The 14,797-nt window shown below is 38.3% G+C and overlaps 1 pseudogene; it reads left to right on the top strand.

Moving 5' to 3' along the window:
• The first annotated feature begins 5,063 nt into the window (after positions 1–5,063).
• On the top strand, positions 5,064–6,381 carry LOC136778024 (V-type proton ATPase catalytic subunit A-like; annotated as a pseudogene).
• Positions 6,382–14,797: the final 8,416 nt, after the last annotated feature.

Here is a 14,797-nt window from a genome sequence, read left to right as displayed (position 1 = left end):
CCCTTATTCCCCACCTCAGTCTCTCACTTTGCCTTCCTTCGCTAAAACCTCACATAATATCTTCCTGTTCACCGTGTAGAATGCCGCCCTCAGATCTATGAACGCTGCTACCAATCCAGCTCCCCTCTCCTGCACCTGCTAACCTACTATATAGTTCAGTACATAGATATTGTCCATCGTTCCCCTTCTGTGCCAAACTTAACTGAATCAAAACAAGGTCAAGGCCTTATTATAGCTATAGCACATCCAAATCAAGTTCAATAAACAACCATTAACTTTTGAAAACTGATCTTTATTTACTTTTCAATTACAAAGGTGTTTACACTTATCCGAGCTGGGGAATTTCTACAAACTTCTACATTTTACAAGTGCAGAGCGGTCCGATGCCTCGTGGGCCAATCAACTCCGAACAGCTGTTGTACTTAGCGCCTGGTCAGCTAAAACAAGCGAATTCTCCCTCCTAAGAGGACTTGACCTAATCAAATGAATCCGCGAGCTTATCAACCATTTTTACAGTTGAGCCAGCGCAGCGTATCAATTCCACGTTCAACTCTTCTAAGAGGTCTTGACCTTTGTTACGTACTGGGTAGTCGTGGCCGCCTATCGGTCGAGTTTCGGCTGACTTGACACTAGAGTCTGGGTCAGTAGAAACGCCGACTGAGCTTTGCGACTCACAGTACAGTATACTAAAGTATTACACTCCGAGCGGTAAGAATGTAATGATTTGGCAAGATTCGGGGTGAATGATAGTATGTATAAACATACGTTGGAACAGCAAGTTTGACACAAAACTTTGTATTTTCAGGTATTACAATTATACTTACAGTAAACGCTAATTATGCTGTAGCAGCATACGCAGGCTTATTGACTATTCGTCACAACTATTAGGGAGACTAGACTCTCTTATGGTTGTGGGTTACACGCACTAGTTAACTATGATCAGTTCGTAGTAGTTGTTGTTATCTTTCAGAACGGTACGTGTTAGGCACGACTGAAAGATACACGCTCGCGATGATTTCTACACGACTTGGTTCGGATTTACTATTATTAGACTTAACTACCAGTACACGGCGACTGGGCAAGAGGTTTGTTAGAATACGGTGGAGTACTCTGCTCCCGTGGAATGAACACTAGAGTTGCGACCTTGGAACGCGGATTATACGGCAGCGGCTAAGCTTACACAGAATAAGACTCGACTCGAGGGTCGCGGAACTCGCATATATGTAGGAGGCTTAGTAGGTCATGCATTGTCAGTGGCGCCATGATCTTTCGGCACACGATAACCAAAAATCTCCACATCCACGGCCGACGCCCAAGGTTTTACGCATTTCCGGAAAAGAATTCCGGGCGTCAGCAATGTGCAATACTACCGGTATTGCACACGGACGCGTGCGATCTACTTTGGTTCGGCGAGGTGGCTGACCCCTACGTTACATCTCCCCCCTTAGTTGAAACATTGTCCTTTGGGGGTCAATGTTTCCAGGACAAGAAGTATGGGGTAGGCCAACCGCCGAAAATTTTTTAGAAGAGTTTGGTGCTTATTAACTAAAGGGTAGCGAGTCCCGTGGCATTGATATTGGTTCCATGTAGGGCATACTCTGCGTGTGGCGAATCGTTTGTGGAAATGGCATGCTGACGGTGCGTACAGGAAGCATTGGCATGCTCTCGGCTGCCATCGTTGGAGTGCTTTGACTCGGATGGAGGTGGTTGACGTCGGGCTGGCACGCGCAGGTGTCGGATTGCGTTTGAACCACAGGGCCGCAGCAATTTATATAATGAATATAAAAAGAGATCCGGATGAAGCATATGAGATGATAGATGCTCTAAAGGTGGTAGAATCTTGACTCTATAGGTCTTTTGCTTCTCGGGCTATGTCCTTGAGGGCTACGCTGTTTTTGGACAGATTCCAGTCTGCCAATGGTTTACTTTTAATAGGCTGTATTTTTATCAATCTCTGTAGAGCTGGTATGTGACCTTCGGGTAGAAGTTCAGGGAGAGACATCGGCTCTAGAGCTTCGAAGTGAGTAACATCGGACATCATCAGGGTTTGCAGTGATCGTAGCTGAGTAGATGTAGTGTCCGCGAAGAATCCTGCTTCTAATTGTATAATTCCATCTCCAAAGATGGTTTCAGATCCTCTTACGTTTCCTTGGCAGATGAGGGTGATTTGTTCAGGTTTTGGTAGAGAATATAACCAGGTTCGAGGTTGTACCAAAGGTGTCCAGAAGGGACCGGTGAATGAGGCGACCCTGATGTCGCAACCAGTCCATTGGGTAGTGTCATGGTGCTGGAGAATGGATAGTTCACATTCTTGGTTATACGCGATCTTATGAAGAGGTGCTCCAGGAGCACAGTAGTATGTTTTCAGGTGATGGAAGCAATGGGAGAGAGATTCGGAAGGAATGGGGGTGTAGAAGCGTTGGGAAGAGGAGACTGCCAGGTAGGGATATGCAGGTTGAATAAAGGTAGTGATAGTTTGGTTATCGGGACGGTTATAGTGGGTTGGGTAAGGATAGGTTTTGTACAGATGGTATTCTTCCTTGTTGAGGAGAGGAATTTCAATGACGACCATCAGTTGTCCTTTGTAATGATTAACGTGTAGGTGAGAGTGTTCTTGGATGTCCTCCATCATTAGTTCTTCTTCATCGAAGGGCAGGGAAAATCCGGTCTTGAGGGTGGCTTCCTGCAAGGCTTGTTGTAACCGGGTTGGTGTAAGTATCATGGGGTGCAAAATTCCACGACGCGCGAAGAGAACAGCATCCACAAGGAATAAAATACTGGTCCTGTATTGGTCTGTGTACATTTCCATTTGCCGGATATAATCTCGATGTACCCTCGCGTGTTTTTCTTTTTCAAGGGCGTCATCGGTGAGAGCGATAGCGTCAGCCAAGGCCTTGGTTTGTTCTTGAAGCTCTTGGGTATGGTTATTTAGGCTAGTGATAGAAAGGTGCAAGGCGGAGGATTCCGACTGTACCACGTGCGTCTGTTTTTCCAACAAATGGGCGGTGTGTGCTCCTTTTTCCTGTAGCTTTAGTATTTCGCTGGTGTAGTATTCGCCATCTTCTTCAGTCAAGGTACCAAAAAGGGTTTTAGAGAGTCCTCCTACGAATCCTAGAGGAGCGCTTCTACGGTTCCGATTGAGGTCCGTAGGATGTAAGCCTCGGCGAAGTATTGAAGCAAAAAGTTCAGTGTCAACAATTTTGCGTCCGATTTCCTCGAGTTTACTGTCATTGATGCAAGAGATGTTGCCCTTGCACACATAGAAGAGAGCGTCGTAGAATTGTCCGAGATTAGGGGCTTGGCTAGTCAAATTGGCGATGTCAATGGTTGTGGCGACCTTCCATAGCACAGGATAGTACTGTAGGGTTGCGATTTTTTCGAAGAAGATACCGGGATTGTGTTTCAGGTGAGTGATGTTGTATGCATGGGTCCAGGAGATCTGCGTGAGGCTTAGCATCATTATAAATAATATATTTATAATAGTCGTCATGGTAATATCGGTTGTGTAGTGCAGTGAATTTCGTGTGTCACGAAGTTGGTGTTGCAATCTCAAGCGGAGTGGGAAATTTGGTATAAAAGTGAGGTTTTGGTAAGGAACGATATTGTACTCTGATTAACTCCAGACCAGCCGGTTACAGTGTTGACAAAGTAGAAAGGGACTGTTCCGTTGAGAAGGGAAAATGGCAAGAAGAAGATATCCGAGTCTCCTAAGTTTTGGCGGAAGGCGGTTTGCAGGAGGGGTGGCGGTACACACTCGCTCTGGTAAGTAATGTGATAATTATAGGTGGTTGAAATTAGGCTACAGTGAATGGTTATTGAGGTTATAATTTGTTGTCTTCGTTTTAGTGGTGGTCCTGGATCTGGAGGAGATCAGGTGGATCCGGGAAGAAAGGAGGTCCCCCCGGGCTGCCAACGATGACTTGGCTGACCGATTGTTGGAGACCTGGTCCTTCAGGGAGGACTTCGACTTCCTGGGGCTACGCTGGCTCCAGGACAGCGGATGGAGGAGGATCAACCTCCAGATGGGAGATTCCTGGAGCGAGTGGGAGCCAGAACTCACGGAGCAGGAGGTGCTGGAGTGGCACGGGCTGGCGTAGGTTAAGTTTAGGAATTAAGAAATATTTGTATAAAGAGAAAAACCTGTAACAATATATGGTAAACCAAAAGAAATTCTTGCGTCTTTATGTATTAATTGTTTCCCTTGCGTCCACTCCTAGGGGATTCCGATTATTGAGGAAGGGGAGGGACAGGGTCCGAGGAGGGGCAGGATTGTAGTGGTTTGGCGGGAAACGGTATTCTGGATTTAGGCTTCCGGTCCACCCGCAGATCGCAGAAACCTATTTTCGCAGAAAGAGATTTTCGCAGAAAAACGCTAACTTCAGGCCGGGTAAATTGAACCGCAGAAATTGTCGGAACGGCATGTCGGTAACGTCGGTATTTTGCGTGCTCGGATTGATATTAGCTTAAACGGTGTATAGAAAATAGTTTGACAGGGGAAGGTTATGTTATTAATAAAATGCAGAAATAATCAGTTGTGGAGGAACAATAAAGAGCTCAAATTTGTTGCATAAAAGTGCACTTGCTGTTACTAGTGCGAACTGTAATCATAAACAAGTCACGATGAACAAATATCAGATGACTATTTCGTATATCATATGAAATTATATAATTCTTTTATTTTAAAAGAGATTGATTCTTTGTGTCTTGTATGTTACAGATTGCTTCCTGTATTTTAATATATAGAAAGCAAAATAAGTTTCTTCATTCATGAAGGTTTTAATGGATTACTTGAAATGAAAAGGTCCAAGAAGACACAAGATTACCTAAATATTGGCTATACGATGGAACTTTATTATTGTTGCATGTGCGATTTTAGTTAATATGGATGATGCATTATGGCAAGCTGTTACGAGTACTTGTGAGTAAACTTTATTTAAGCTATTTTAAAAGCTATGCATCACAAGACCACAGGGACTGTATATTTTTTCTAAAACTGGTTAAGAACATCTTCATAAAGAATTATGTTTATATATCTTATGTTTATTTTCAGATAATATTTTGCAATGACGGGTCGTGGTCTGTTAAAATTTGAAAATTGGGTGAGAGATAAAAAGTTTGGATATATCTATGCAGCTTCTAGCCCCGGTTAGCTAATTATTTTTATCATTATATTAATACAATTATTTATTGAAATCTATCGTTATAATAATATTTCATTTTTAAATTTAGTTGTTATAGCAAAAAAGATTCTGGTTCAACTGTATACAAGCTGGTACGAGTAGATTATTATGAATCAGTAGAAGAGATCCGTTTAGGTGATATGGCTACCATTCAGGAAATAATATATTTCTGGTTATTATGAGTCAATCTCTTTTAAAAAATCTCAACCTATCTAAATACATATATACTTATTATAGGTGTACAAGGGAACTAGTGGTGTGACTGTAGGGGATCGAGTGCTCAGAACAGCAAAGCTCTTGTCTGTTGAATTATGGCCTGATATTCTTGGCAGCATCTTCCATGGCATTCAGCACACACTCAAAGACATAAAAATAAGCTCACTAGCTCCATTTGTATTCCAAAGGGTGTTAATGTGTTTTGCTTGTCTCATATTACACATCCTGTGAATTGAAGCAATAAAATGTTAAAATTGGCAGCCACATCACTGCTCTTGATTTATTTGGAATTATTTACGAGAACACTCGTAAAGCACGGGATGTAATCTCCTGCAGTAAATATTTAACAGTCTCGAACAATTTCTACGACAAGGACTTTCCTGAATTTGTCCTACTGAGAGCAAAAGTTTATGAGATTCTTCAGGAAGAATAGAACATGTTTGAAATCGTGCAATTGATCGATAAAGCTTCCCCAGTTCAAATAGACAGAATAACCTTGGAAATTGTCAAGTTGTTGAAGGACGACTTCTTGTAACAAAAAAGGTAATCGCAACGATTCGAGTATATAACGTGCATATTTTTTAAGAGTGTCAATTCGTAAATTTCACTTTCTTTTTTCTTTCTAGTTACTCGCCGTACGATCGTTTCTCCGTCCATTCTATAAAATCGTCGGAATATTTCGAAATATGATCGCTTTTTACGATATGTCTAGGCACGCCGTAGAATCAACAGCTCAGTTAAAGAAGAATAAAATTATGTGGAACGTGATTTGCGATAATATGGTAAATATTCTCCATCAGCTTAGCTCTATGAGGTTTAAGGTAAATTTATTACGACTATTTTCACATTACTGCATATCATATGCCTATCTAACTATCTATCTCTCTTAGGAGCCTATAAAAGACGGTGAAGCAAAGGGGTTTGGTCAGACTTCTATCAACGTCACGAAGACATACGACAGGCATTCATAAATCTGGAAAATTAATTCATTCGCATCATTTAAGAAATAAGTTGGTTCTACGGACTGATGGACCTCGACGATTTAAGAATGTGTCCTGGGTCATTTTCAAGATGGTAGAAAAATGAAGGAGGGTGAAAGATAACTCACTCTATCAAGAATGTCTCATCTAATTAAAAATTTTACTCGCTTAAGTTCAAACGCTTCTTTCAATTTTACATAAAGACAGTGTTCCCTATTCTTAAATTTCGTTTATAAAAAAAACACACAGGGCCTCTTATAACTGTTTTTATCCAATGAAGCTGGGACATCTTTGAACATTATTTCAGCTAGATAACAATCCTATATTGCACATTGCTGAAAAATCTTGCACGTAAAGATGGAACAATTTATAAGTAGCAAAATACATGTTGGAAAACGTTAAAACTTATTATTATGCCATTTAAAACTGTAGAATGAATCGTTTTAGTGCTTTCTTATCTGGGAGTCATTCGGGTATACGTGTAAATTGCGTATTTTACGCAGACAAAACAATCTATATATGTATGTATTATTTAACAGAAAAATCTGTAAAACTTTAAATTCGCGTGAAGCTTCGCTTACGAAGGTTGCATAGAATCGGAGTTTTGTTTTGCAGAAACAAAAATCGTGGGGAACAAACGATTATTGTATTATATAATATTATTGTATCGTGTAAAGGTGTGCGAGAAATTGTTGGTATTAAACAAAAATCTATTAATCTTACACGCGGATTGTGAGATCCTGACCTGCTCGAATCAGATGCAAGGGAGCTACAAATATGTGACGTCTTAGATCTATTTCCCGAGCAGTAAGGCCTAGAAAATGGGCTATATATGTATATACTTATATATAAATGAAATCAATAAAGCAATGAAAGTATTAAAGATTTTCAGTTGTACAAATTCATTCCTCCACATTTTGATGATCGTAGATATTGTTAAAGTAACGATAATAGTTCCTTCCTTCGGAATTCATCATAAAGGATTTGTGAACAAGTATTATGCCGTGGGCAGAGGTATATCATGGGAATGTTGAATAATGATAAATGTAAATCATTGTTTTAGAATCAACCAACGGCCTGTTACTAATGAATTGATGAAATAGATCTATCAAGGACAAGGATCTTTGAACAAAATGATAGAATTCACATAATCTCCTCCATTCCGATCGCTTCAATATCATTTCCATTGCAGAATATGTAAAAAAAAAAACAATAAAGAAGTTGTTCGCTTAAAAGTGGAATTTATTTAAAGAAGAAAACAATGAGTTTCTGAAATTTTGGTTTAATAAACATAAGCTATGATAATTATAATAATAATATAGTAACAATAAACTCCGCGGTATTTACATAAACGGTATATTACAGGTCAAGTATATTTCCATAGTTGTAATCCATAGAAATATTTTATATAATTAAATGGCAATTAATTATGTACCGCTCTGACTTTCATCAATTTTACTTCTTAGACCAGAATTAGGGAGTCTCTATAGGCTAAGATTCTTTGACCGTCAATTTTTTTGGAACCGGACGATAAGAACCAGGATAAAAATCATCATTTTTTTTTTATGTAACTATTCCGTTCAATCGGCTGTCTTTTTATTACTGTCATCCTATTGGCAACAATGTATTTTGAAACAAATGAAAATTATTTATTGATATCCATATTGTTATTTAAACTTTATACCCATTTCTCGTATAATCTTGACGGTGTGAATAACAACAATGTCGAATCAATCGAATAATAACGTGTCTCAATCAATTCAAAGAAGGGTGAGGAAACGTAAATTTGTATCCAGTACTAATGTTCAAATAAAAAAACAAGACAACGTATTTTACGATGGTTTTGTCTACCATGTGAACAAAAAATATGTAAATGCCAGAGGAGAAATAAAGCAGTAAGTTCCTATTTATTATAAATTTCATATAATTGCTTTCCAAATATTGTAACAAATCGCGATAATATATTGTTCTTAACTTTTTTAATAATCTTGGTTCTTACATTGGTGGCTACATGTAGAATCTTTAATAGAGTTATAATAGTTTAATAGTCTCATAATCATTAAATTTTGTATGAAAACAAGTGCCCCGTTAATTTTTGTTGGTAATTTATAAACTAATATTCATTTTTTTTAAGGTACTTAATTTGTAAAGACCGTCTTTGTTCCGGTAAGGGAATGATTGAATCAAATGGCACTTTTCGCATGACGTCCGAGCACAACATGCACGGTGCAGATCCTGCTTATTTATGTAAAGCAAACATGAGGAAATTAGCTTTTGAACTTTTCAAAAGTTCGATGTCAACTGCGCGGGAAATATATGACGAATGCGTTCGAAGGTAATAAATACAAAATAGTTCAAACTTCAGTAAAATAAGTTTATTAGGTAATAGACAGATACTATAGTTTCATACAAATAATTATAAATATTAACTTATAATTAAATAGCATTTTAACACTCTATGAAATGTTTGTATTATTTCATATCAGATATCCCGAAGAATCGCAATATTTGTCATTTGAAGACATTAAAAAAACGTTAGAAAACTGGATCGCCAATAGCAAACCTGAAGTTCCGGATGGGCTAGATGATATGGAGCACATACTGAAAAACCAGGAGCAGTGGCAAAAAATGATGAATTTTTTCATCAATCAAGACGGCGAACACATAAAGTTTCAATTAGATGTATTCAGCTACTGCAACCAAATTAATAAATCGAAATGCGTGGTTTTTGGTTTCAAGAATTTTGCTACATATCTCACTGAAGGTGCGACGGACTATTTTGCTGACGCAACATACAAAACGAAGCCGAAAGTAAAAGGGGTATACCAGCTCTTTACTATGATGACAGAGAAATATGGCAAAGTTAGTTTTATTATTAATAATATTTAATGAAATCTAGAATAATTAAATATTGCCTGCAATACATAATAACATTATATTTTATTGTTTTAATTCATTAAATTTACTAATCTTTTTGTAGGTATTTCCTTTTGCGTGGGCCTTGATGTCTAACAAGACAAAAGAGCTGTATTTGGAAACGATCAAACTTGTCAAGGCTAATCTAGCTCCAGGAATGAACCCGAAAACTTTCATTACAGATTTTGAATGCGGCTTGTACAGCAGCATTAAAGAAATCTTCCCTGACTGCCATACACAGGGATGTTACTTTCACTTTGTCTATGTAAGTCTGGTGCAACTACAATATTACTTAATCATAGTTTAGGCATAATTTAAACTACATTTATATTAATCTTTCAGAGCATTAGAAAAAAAGCACGTGAGATGAGAATGCAGAGCGGCATTTCCAATTTAAGTAGTACCGATCGCACCAAGTGCGAGAAATTCATTAGGATGCTAATCAATTTGGCATTGCTACCTGTAGATCTCATCGAACCTGCATATACGATGCTAATAGAAGATATCGAAGATAATGAGGAAGTATTTAGTTTTGTCTCTCCATTGTCTCTGTATTTTTATAGAGAGTGGATAGCAAAAGGGGGCGCTAATGTGTTTTGCGTGTACAAAGCAGCAAATAGGACTAATAACGCTCAAGAACGCTACCATCTGTTTTCACAGGAATTCTTAGGCATTAAACCGTCCTTCTACAATTTTATTCGTGAGTAAATAGTTCATTTCATAACTATAAATATGAAGATATTTCACTTTTCCCAATTAATATTCAGTGAAGATCTTATACAAAGCATTAAATAAATTAATTTTTTTATAGGTGGAACATTGGATATTACCAGAAGTTACCATACCAAATATAGGCAATTAGAAAATGGTATTTGTAGAAAACAGCAAATCACATCCGATCTGGATAAATGGCTGCCTATTGGGTGGGAAAATTTGGAAAGAGCAGTATTGTCTAAGAATGAGAGACTTGTGCAAAGAAAAATTTTGGAATTCTTGCAACAATCCCTAAATTTCACTCCCTTAATTTTCAGCAACATTGAATCAAGAGAATCAGGTACATACTTATTACAAATAACCCTCTTCTTTTCTCTTTATAATAAATTTAAACCCTACGGTACTCGTATCTGTTTCAGGAAATCAGAATGTACTTGAAAGGGACGCTGAAAGCGAAGGCGCACATGCTGCAATGCCACAATCAGTAGAAGCCGAAGTTTCGGAAGACGAATTTTTATTGTAAAATAAAATAGTTGCAATGTGAGTTTTTACTGAAGGTGTAAAATAATTTAAACAATGCATAATCCTATATACATAAAGGTATATATATCTATGCAAACAGTTGCATGTATGTACGCATACACATGTAAACATAGCAATAACATATATTTTCCTATTGTAAGATTCTGTGAGTCAGGAAAGTGTCTATGGATTACAACTATGGAAATATACTTGACCTGTAATATACCGTTTATGTAAATACCGCGGAGTTTATTGTTACTATATTATTATTATAATTATCATAGCTTATGTTTATTAAACCAAAATTTCAGAAACTCATTGTTTTCTTCTTTAAATAAATTCCACTTTTAAGCGAACAACTTCTTTATTGTTTTTTTTTTTACATATTCTGCAATGGAAATGATATTGAAGCGATCGGAATGGAGGAGATTATGTGAATTCTATCATTTTGTTCAAAGATCCTTGTCCTTGATAGATCTATTTCATCAATTCATTAGTAACAGGCCGTTGGTTGATTCTAAAACAATGATTTACATTTATCATTATTCAACATTCCCATGATATACCTCTGCCCACGGCATAATACTTGTTCACAAATCCTTTATGATGAATTCCGAAGGAAGGAACTATTATCGTTACTTTAACAATATCTACGATCATCAAAATGTGGAGGAATGAATTTGTACAACTGAAAATCTTTAATACTTTCATTGCTTTATTGATTTCATTTATATATAAGTATATACATATATAGCCCATTTTCTAGGCCTTACTGCTCGGGAAATAGATCTAAGACGTCACATATTTGTAGCTCCCTTGCATCTGATTCGAGCAGGTCAGGATCTCACAATCCGCGTGTAAGATTAATAGATTTTTGTTTAATACCAACAATTTCTCGCACACCTTTACACGATACAATAATATTATATAATACAATAATCGTTTGTTCCCCACGATTTTTGTTTCTGCAAAACAAAACTCCGATTCTATGCAACCTTCGTAAGCGAAGCTTCACGCGAATTTAAAGTTTTACAGATTTTTCTGTTAAATAATACATACATATATAGATTGTTTTGTCTGCGTAAAATACGCAATTTACACGTATACCCGAATGACTCCCAGATAAGAAAGCACTAAAACGATTCATTCTACAGTTTTAAATGGCATAATAATAAGTTTTAACGTTTTCCAACATGTATTTTGCTACTTATAAATTGTTCCATCTTTACGTGCAAGATTTTTCAGCAATGTGCAATATAGGATTGTTATCTAGCTGAAATAATGTTCAAAGATGTCCCAGCTTCATTGGATAAAAACAGTTATAAGAGGCCCTGTGTGTTTTTTTTATAAACGAAATTTAAGAATAGGGAACACTGTCTTTATGTAAAATTGAAAGAAGCGTTTGAACTTAAGCGAGTAAAATTTTTAATTAGATGAGACATTCTTGATAGAGTGAGTTATCTTTCACCCTCCTTCATTTTTCTACCATCTTGAAAATGACCCAGGACACATTCTTAAATCGTCGAGGTCCATCAGTCCGTAGAACCAACTTATTTCTTAAATGATGCGAATGAATTAATTTTCCAGATTTATGAATGCCTGTCGTATGTCTTCGTGACGTTGATAGAAGTCTGACCAAACCCCTTTGCTTCACCGTCTTTTATAGGCTCCTAAGAGAGATAGATAGTTAGATAGGCATATGATATGCAGTAATGTGAAAATAGTCGTAATAAATTTACCTTAAACCTCATAGAGCTAAGCTGATGGAGAATATTTACCATATTATCGCAAATCACGTTCCACATAATTTTATTCTTCTTTAACTGAGCTGTTGATTCTACGGCGTGCCTAGACATATCGTAAAAAGCGATCATATTTCGAAATATTCCGACGATTTTATAGAATGGACGGAGAAACGATCGTACGGCGAGTAACTAGAAAGAAAAAAGAAAGTGAAATTTACGAATTGACACTCTTAAAAAATATGCACGTTATATACTCGAATCGTTGCGATTACCTTTTTTGTTACAAGAAGTCGTCCTTCAACAACTTGACAATTTCCAAGGTTATTCTGTCTATTTGAAATGGGGAAGCTTTATCGATCAATTGCACGATTTCAAACATGTTCTATTCTTCCTGAAGAATCTCATAAACTTTTGCTCTCAGTAGGACAAATTCAGGAAAGTCCTTGTCGTAGAAATTGTTCGAGACTGTTAAATATTTACTGCAGGAGATTACATCCCGTGCTTTACGAGTGTTCTCGTAAATAATTCCAAATAAATCAAGAGCAGTGATGTGGCTGCCAATTTTAACATTTTATTGCTTCAATTCACAGGATGTGTAATATGAGACAAGCAAAACACATTAACACCCTTTGGAATACAAATGGAGCTAGTGAGCTTATTTTTATGTCTTTGAGTGTGTGCTGAATGCCATGGAAGATGCTGCCAAGAATATCAGGCCATAATTCAACAGACAAGAGCTTTGCTGTTCTGAGCACTCGATCCCCTACAGTCACACCACTAGTTCCCTTGTACACCTATAATAAGTATATATGTATTTAGATAGGTTGAGATTTTTTAAAAGAGATTGACTCATAATAACCAGAAATATATTATTTCCTGAATGGTAGCCATATCACCTAAACGGATCTCTTCTACTGATTCATAATAATCTACTCGTACCAGCTTGTATACAGTGTAACGTCGTATTTAGCGGCCTGGCCAAATAAGTGCTTTCACTAAGGTTATTACCTAGAAACGAAAAGTATCACTTATGGGCCTTGGTTTGCCAGGGGATAGGCAGTGACCAGAACCGACGCACAAGGCACACGGAGGGAGTTATTGGCCGGGTAATCAAATAAGCAAATGAGTAGTTTCTAAAAATACAGTTTTACTTTAATTATTACGGATCAGCAAACGTTCTCATAGATACAATAGGGTATTCCCTACGTTGTATTAAAATGACAATAGTTAATTTTATAAACTTGTTATTTATATTAAATACACCATAATGAAAAGGAGATCACGTACAATAAACCGTTTACAAGGTGTTGGGCGCCAGCTTGCTAAATCCGCTAATATGACCCTCCGCGGCTGACCGGCTTGAGACTCGTCTCATGCGGGAACCAAGACGCTTTGTAAATTTTACTTAAAATAACGGGGAAACGGCTAGGGCAAGGATATTCGAACGGGCTCGCGTCGGGAAAACTTCGAGAAGGCTCTGGATCGCCTTTCTCCGACGAGGGATTACACCCCGTCCTACAACGTATTCCTAGAATACAGGCAATCCCTACGCGATTCGCGACCCGTCCATTAGCCCACTGCTCTTAAACCGCTCCCGAAAACGTAACAATTAATAAAAAGGAGCAATATCCAAATTAATTAATTAGAAAATACCTGATATACGCTGAATACAAATATAAGAAGAATCATACGAGTAATAATGCCGGACGAAACTCAAGGAAAGAGGAGTATAAGATTAAGGAAACCTGACTTCGCAAGTTCGAAGTCAGCTTTACCTGGAATCAACTATATATGCAGACAAAATGGGGATCCATGCAGGGGCCTTTATAAGGACTGCCACGTGCTAGACGGTTCTTCCCAAGTTCTGCTTTCCTTCCATGCTTCCTGTATCGGGTCCATTTACCATGCTACACCTTGTGACGCTACTGGCTATCCCTAGGGATAGTATAGAAGGGGAGGGAGGAGTGATCCCTCACCGATCGCGTTCGCGTCCCAATAGGCGACTTCCTATTAGACCCGGGCCCCTTCGATGTACTTTTGATAATACCCGAATATTTATTTATCCAGAGGGGGTTCTAACCCTCGTACGCGAATGTGGGGAATGGGGTGCTAATATAATAACTCGCTAATTTTTGATTAAACTCTCTTTATTATAAAATTACTTCTCAATACACTCTCCGCTTCGCGTTACACGGTATTGGGGAGTCACGCTAGGTCCTACGTGTGGACGCGGCCTAAGTGGTGCGAACGCGGCTGAAGTCCCGATGACGTACGAGAGAACCTCGCGCTCGAGCCACTAGTGGCGTTCGCGGCGATCCCACCGAGTCGCGCGGTACTCGCGCGCCACCGGCGGATTCCTAAGTTAACTACCGCGCGACGCTACGCGGATAAGTCCCTCGTCCCGCGCGTGCGCGTCACGCGACGGTTATTCGCACTCACTCCGTTCCCGCGTACTCGAACACAACAACGACCCGGCTTGTTTACTCTCGAACCTAAGGTCGCGAGTCCTCACGATAAGGATACT

This window comes from Prorops nasuta, unplaced genomic scaffold, assembly GCF_024137725.1.
Source record: "Prorops nasuta isolate Cenicafe-Biocafe unplaced genomic scaffold, Cenicafe_Pnas_1.2 PNAS00013, whole genome shotgun sequence".
In the NCBI taxonomy this organism is placed as follows: Eukaryota; Metazoa; Arthropoda; class Insecta; order Hymenoptera; family Bethylidae; genus Prorops; species Prorops nasuta.
This window is presented reverse-complemented; position numbering and strand designations above follow the sequence as displayed.